Here is a 7,903-nt window from a genome sequence, read left to right on the forward strand (position 1 = left end):
ACCTTGACCTGCCTCTTACTCGTCCAGATGCCAAAGGGGTCCACGATGTCAGTTAGGTCCCCTTCCACCTTCACATACCTTCCGAGGAAGGTCAGGACATCAACTGCTGGCACATGCGGGTTGTACATGTGTACAGTCACCATACGGCTCCTCTGTGCTGGCATCACAAATAGTGGGACAGCGGTCAATACAGAGAGGGGGCCCTCACCTCCTTTCTCCTTGAAAACCTCCAGGAAGCGCTCGCAAAGCTTGGTACTCCGGAAGGTCACATCGTAAAAACCTCCTCCGGGGAAATCCTGCAGGCAGTAAATGTCCGCAGCAGCAAACCCACAACAGTCCAACAGGACCCTCTTCACGAAGAAGGTGCAGTCCACAGGTGCACCTTCATCCACCTTCTTTACAGAAACACGGATGGTGTTCCGGACCCCCTGACCTGGGGCACGAGCGCTTGCCGCAGCCATCGTTGCAGGTTGGCTGCTCCCCTGAACCAGCGTTAGGCCGAAGCCAGCATTAAGATTCACTGGTCGCAAGGGTGCACAGCCAACCCGACGTCCTCCTTTCACCTCCAAGACAGCACTCTCGTCCTCTCGGTCCACAAGAGAGTGGGTCTTTATTGTGTTCGAGATGTAAGCTGGTTCACTGAGCTGTAAGGTTTGTTCCCAGATGTTTTGTCACCATTCAAGGTAACATCATCAGTGAGCCTCCGACGAAGCGCTGGTGTTATGTCCCGCTTTCTATTTATCTGGTTAGGTTTCCTTGGGTTGGTGATGAAGAACAGGAAATGACATCACCAACACAGGAAATGACATCACCAACCCAAGGAAACCTAACCAGATAAATAGAAAGCGGGACATAACACCAGCATTTCGTCGGAGGCTCACTGATGATGTTACCTAGAATGGTGACGAAACGTCTGAAAACTAACCTTCCAGCTCAGCGAGCAAACTCACATCCAGAATTTTCAATTGTATATTTACAGAAGCATTTTACTGTAAATGCATTGAAGAAGGGCTTAATTATAACAGTGAGAAGAACTGCTTTGGAATGATAAGGGCTATCCAAACCTAACACTGAACACATAGATGCAGTTAATCACAAATATTTAACCAACCACTACCCTGCTGAGAAGTCCAAAGGTCAGTAAATCATTTTACTTACCCTTAAAAAGAACAATGATAGTTGGGCCGCTCTGTTGGAAAGGAAAATAGCTTCATTTAAGGCCACTGAATAAAGGAGGGAGGTCCTCATTTGCAGAAGGAGACCTCTGCCCAAGCAAGTTCCGATTTGAAAATGGAGATGGCCAGCTGTGGTCAGGTCAGCTTGACAACCTGCCTGCACAGCCACAGTTGACTCTGTATGTCAGTATTTGTACTAAAGGTGTTATTCATTTTGGCAACATTTCCACCTATTGTTGGAGGCTTCCTGGAAGTGCAGGAATATCACAACCTGCCCGAAGGGAAATTGGATGACTCCAAGGACAGGGATCAGGATTTCAAACAATTAAAAGCAACACTGGAGGGTGAAAAGATGGACTGGAAGGAGGATGTGGAAAGATTCATCCAAGCCATATGGCTACAAGCAGCTCCCAAGATTTCCTAGTGGCTATATCATTACATCTTCCTCGTAGCCCCTCATGGCTTTCCAGGTACTGTCATTTATTTCATCACAGTGCACTGTAAACCACTGAATCTAGAAATCACATTGAAATGCCCCAATGGAATGATCCAGGTACTGAATTTAATTTTCAGGAATGTAACGGTGTGCTTGAAGGTGGTTCAGGTTGTCATGTGGCTAGTATTGTATTTCTGCTTCACTCATTACATTCCTCACCAGAGTCAGCAGTTATTTCTTTGTTGGGCAGTCCTGGATGCCAAGAATCTAACCTGAAATTTGGAGTTGGAGAGATAGGAGTGAAAAACTGAGGAACCTGGAAGTACCTCAATAAATGGGCGCTGTGATTGCATCGAGTACTCAGCATACTCCTGCAAGATCTATTGGTGGTGATCATAGACCAGTTACACATTAATAGGAAGGAATTCCATTCTATTAATGAAGGAAGGCACTAAATAATTGATAGAGTCTGAGTAGTCACTTGTGCAGCCTTCACTTTCAGGATTCTAATGATAGTCTCAAAGTTGAAGGCTCTCAGATTAACTGACTATATCAGTGTGATAGTGGATTGGTTGGCCCTGCTAAATACAGTCATGACATTGATGCAATGCTTAAGAGATGCCGGGCCTCCAGTGAGCTCCTGGAATGAAATGGAGGTAGAATTTAAAGCCCAACCTGACCTTCACTAAAACAGCGATTGAAATAATTCCACAGAGGCCAGTATCCCATCACCAAGACACCATTTATTTACACATGCATAGTACTTGACACTGGTCCAACTTAGCTTCCTCAGAGCCAGCTCTCAGAGTGAACAGTAGCTGTGACACTCCTGTTTATATTATTCCAGCCAAGGCTCCCTGATTCAATCGGATTAACAGCCCCAAGCAAGAAACTCATTTTGCAAGGTCCACCTGGCTGACTTTTTTTTTTAAAACGATCACTACATCCCTCCTCGCTTCACGTCCAAGGCCGTAGTTATGTTCTTTTTATTGTGGCCTGTCCTGGGGCATTTTTGCACTGGGTCCAGTTCGTCTGACTCAGCCTCAATTATGGCAGTGTGCACCAGATCATTTCCTGCCTCCTATGTCCAGACTGTCTCAGAAAAAATTGTCTTCTTCAAGCAGTAAAGGTGGCGAGGCAGTGACATCCATCATGTCCATCTCAGACTCTGAAGTTTCTTTGAAACTAGATGGACGGGGAGAACCCACTGGTTCTGACAACCTCCCCGAATGATGAGTGGCCAGGTATGCTTTGCTGCTGCCCCATTTATGAGTTCACAGCTTTCATGTGGTCCATATCTCTGATCAGGATTGCCTCACCTACCCAAACCTGGACTTCACGTCGACCATTCCTCTTACCCATTCAGGGCCATTTCCATGGTTTCAGCTCCAAACTTCATCCCCTGAAGTATACTGTCTCTCACTTGCTTAGGGAGTCTTGTGTCCAACATTGGCATTCCTGATGTTGTTTCACCTTGCCCCCACATGCTGGGAAGATCAGATTTAACCTGGTGCGGAGTCTTCTCCCCAGTAGCAATTCTGCTGGAGCTACTTCTGGAGTTGCATGAGTGGTGTCTGATAATCAAATTGGAACCTGGACAGTTTGCTATCAAGTGAAACTGTGGACTGTTTCTTTAAGTCTGCTTGCAAAGTTTGGACTGCTTTTTCTGCCAGAACACTGGATGATGGCTGGTATGGAGTTGTCCTTACATGACAAATTCCATTCAACTTTAGGAAGTACACAAATTCCCTGCTGGCCCATTGTCTGTGACCAACACTTCCAGGAGCTTGTGTTTTGTAAAAAGTGCTCACAGCTCTTCTATTGTCAATCCCGTGTTTGATAAATTAAATCTACGCATGTCCACCCACTGAGTGGATGTCCACAATGATCAAGAACATTGAGCCCATGGAAAAACCTACGTAGCCAACATATAACCAGGTCGATACCCAGCCATTCTTACAAATGCTAGCTGCTAGCAGTATTTTCTGTGCTTGCTGGCACTCTGGGCACTAGCCCACCAATGCAGCTTGGTCTGCATTCAGTCCTGGCCACCAGACATAACTTTTCACAACATACTCATTTTGGAGACTCCTGGATGACCCTGGTGGAATTCAGCCAGTATTTGTCAGTGACCTTTGCTCGAGATGTACATTCTTGCTGACCAAAATAAATACTCTTATTTACAGTGATCTGGTCTCACTGGGCCCAGAAAGGTTTTAATTCTGGTTTTGTTGCCCATCACCCAGCTGTTTTAGTTTTGCCAGGAGTGGATCTTTTTGTGTCTGCAGCCTGATATTGTCAGCAGTGACTGGAAAGGGGTCTAGGAAGTTTAAAACCTGAATGGAGTCTTCTAGTAGCAGCACTACTGGTGGTGTATCAGCCAGTGGGAGGTAGCTCAAAACATCCACATTTACAGTTTGGCCTCCTGGACGATGTTCCAACTTGTAATTGTATTCACTTAGAATGAGAGTGCACCAACGTATTAGGCCTATAAGCATGGGCAACCTGGCCTTGGAGTAGCCTTAGCCCAGGGGTTTAAGGTCTATTACAATTACAAATTTATGTCTGCAAAGGTATTATTGAAACATTCTCACACCAAAGATGGCTGCCAAACTTTTCTTCTCTATTTGGGCATACTTGCACTCCTCATCAGCCAAAGTCCAGGAAGAGCACGCTATGGAGTGTTCCTCTCCAATGAGCCACCTGTGAGCCAACACTACTCTGATAGCATGTGGGGAGGCATTACATGTCAGCACCAGATCTCACCTGGGATCATAGTGTGTGAACACCTTTGATGATGATAGCTACTTCTTTACTTCCCTAAAGGTTACATCTTGTTTATGAGACCATTTCCTTTTTCAATAGGTGGTGTACGGGTGCCATGATGGAGGCCAGATTACATATGACCTTTCAGTAACAATAATAATTTACCAATCCAAAGAAAGACCCAAGCTTTGGCAAAAACGTGGAAGCTGGGGCACCTTTGATCGCCCTCGCTTTATCTTCCAATGGTATAACCTGGTCTTGTCAACTCTCCAGCCCAAGTAGGTCACTTGGGTGCTTGAAACATATTTGTCCCTTCTAAGGCATACACCTGCCTGGGAGAAATGTCCAAGGACTATGTCCAAATTTTCTAAATGCCCTTTAGTGATCTTCCCTGTTATTAGCATGCAATCCAGATAAATGGCGACCTGGGGTAGACTGTGTAAAATATTCTCTATCATCCACTGAAAAATAGCACAGGCTGGCAATGACCCAAATGGCAGTCTTTTATCGTGGCACAAACCCTTATGGATAGCATTTGTAGCATACTTCAGGGAATCCTCACCTAATTGCAACTGAAGATACACATGGCTTATGTCAGCTCCATGAAGGACAGTCACCACGCCCCACCCCCTCCCCCAACTTTGCATCTTCTATGCAAGGAATTGGGTATTTAGCCAGCAGTGAGAAGTGGTTTACTGTTGTGGCTTAGGGTTGTAATATTCCTTAAGTAAATCTGTTGACACTTGAAAGGTTTTAGTATCTGCTGCCTCAGGAAATGTTTGACTCCTAATAACTGAGAAGACTGTGGGTCCACAAGCTATCAGGAGAATTACTTGTTGCCTTTCATCTGCCCTAAAAAATATCAAATTCTTTCCACACATTGAGCCCAGTCTTTGACGGCAGGATCAAATCAGACAAGTTTCCCAAAGAATGGCATGATGCCACAAATGCTTACCCCAATTCAAAGATGACTGTTGCAAGTGAACTTCTACAGGAGCACATCTTTTTCTCGTTATCAATGAAAGAACTTCAAAGGCCGGTATCCTGAGATAAAATCACCTTTTATTTACACGTGCCTACTATTTGACAATTATTTGGTTTTCTCAAAACTGACTCTCAGAATGAACAGAACCTCTGACATTCCAGTTATTATCTGTCAGCCACAGCTCCCTTAATAGGGCTGTTAATCTGGTCAAATCAAGGAACTCATATTCTACGAGATCCACCTGTCTAACCTTGTAACAATCACTACAATCATCAGGTAACCATGAATCCAAAAGCAAAAGCAACTCAATCCATACACCATCATGAAACAAAGATGTGACAGTCTCTCTTTCGAGACGGACAGTCTTTGATGACACTGCTGCTCCAATATCCAGAGGTAACCTATTCTCTGTATACTCTAGCTAAAGATACCTTCTTTCCTGTTGGCGACTGTCTTTTGCCAAATTCCCACCCCAAGCTTCTCATGCTGGTCTGCAGATTCCTAATTTTAGTTTCATAAAATCACTAAGACATTACAGGCAAATCCATGTTCACTGACAGGACTGTAGGAAGAGACATAGTCCATTCAACCCATCAAGCCTGGTCTGACATTTAACATGGTAATGGGTGATTTGAGCAGTTCAGTGCTTTTTATCTCCATAACTATTTATGCCACTGATAAATTCCTGATTATAATCTCACAGATTGTGGAAGCTCAGTCATCTAGGATAGAAAATTCCAAAGATTCACAACGCTCTGAGTAACAAGAAAATGCTTATGTGTTCTGAAGTTTTAAAACAAAAAAAAAAGCAGATGAGCAGGACACTTATACTATTATTACTAGTGTGGTCTTCTATCCAAGTTTTCCATTACTAGTTTGTAATTTAAATGAACATTATAAACATAGACTAATGACAAAAGTGAAACAATCTATGTTTAGAACATCCTGATTAAGGATTAATTTAATGCATGATCTTCGGTCCGTATGCAATTTCACCAGACACAGTTACCCTTAAGTTTCAATGTATTTTTAAAGTAACGTAGTACCATTAAATTTTGTTAAAATCCTCAAATACAGTAAGAACATAAGGAGTAAAAGCAAGTAAAGACATTGCTTCTTGAACCTGCTGTGTCTTTCAATAAGATCAATATTGGTCTTGTTGTGGCCTGACCTTTAGTTTCTGTTTGCACCTCATAATTCACAACTCCTTTGGAGATCTAACTTAATGAACTTATATGATGCATCTAACTTAACCTTGAATATATTCCAGAACAGTTTTCATAGATCTCTTGAGTAGTCCAAGAAGTTCTATACTTTGACTACTTACTGCTAGATAGCTGTGCAGAAGAATACAGGATACAGGTGAGGATTGCCATCTTTTTCTGGGATGGCTACATGGTTGACTTTTAATTACCCTCTGAAATGGCCTATCAAACTACTCAGTTGTATCAACCATGGCAAAGTCTAAAGAAAGAAATGAAACTAGATGTACGACCAGAATCATGTAAGTCCACCACATTGCTATGGGAATAAATGCAGGCTAGACCAGGTAAGGATTGCAATTTCCTTCCTTAAAAAATATTAGTGAACTAGATGGGTTCTTACAGTAAGTGATGATGGTTTCAAGGTCATCATTAGACTACTAACTTGAAATCTTCAATCGATACAAATTCCACTTTCTGCCGTGATGGGATCTCAATCAGTGGCCCATCCAATTTCTCAAGCCTGCTCCAATATTCGATGCCATCATTGCAAATTTATATATCAACTCTAATTATTCATCTCAGTTCCATGTTGCTTACTAACTTTTTCTCACTGAAATATATCAATCTTAGTTCTGAAATTTTCAACTGACGGAACTACAACAGTTTTTTAGTGAAGAGATTTCCATATCATCACTATCAGTTGTGAAAAGAAGTGTGACCTGACAAAACCTTAGAATGACCTATCACTAATTTTAAAGTTAAAACCATCACACAGCATTCTTGTGGCATTCAGGTGATCAACAGTACATGAGCAATATATAACTTGGATGTTGGCAGTATATGTACTGCTGAAAAACAGAAAAGTTGACAGGCAAGCTACTCACGTATCTACCAATATTACAAAAATTGAAGGATCAAAACAAAAAAACTGGAATAAAGAAAAGATCACCACATGAGAAAATTGGGGGAGAAAAATGTGAAAATCCAGTTGTTATTTTCTATTCCTCATTCAGCCTGCAGAAACGATTTCAAAATCACTGTCCGAATGTTTATAGTCTTTCAAAATGAGCTTGAATATTGACCAGAGATAGTAGGAACTGCCGAAGGTGGAGAATCTGAGATAACACGGTGTGAAGCTGGATGAACACAGCACGCCAAGCAGCATCAGAGGAGCAGAAAAGTTTGACGTTTCAGGAGAAGACCCTTCTGCAGGGAGGAGGGTAACTTCTTTAAGGTAGGCATGCTTAGAAATTTCGCAGTGGGGTTAAAATTGTTATAGAGACAGTAGGAACTGCCGATGCTGGAGAATCTGAGATAACATGGTGTAAAGAGTCTC

Source organism: Stegostoma tigrinum, chromosome 14 (genome assembly GCF_030684315.1).
Source record: "Stegostoma tigrinum isolate sSteTig4 chromosome 14, sSteTig4.hap1, whole genome shotgun sequence".
In the NCBI taxonomy this organism is placed as follows: domain Eukaryota; kingdom Metazoa; phylum Chordata; class Chondrichthyes; order Orectolobiformes; family Stegostomatidae; genus Stegostoma; species Stegostoma tigrinum.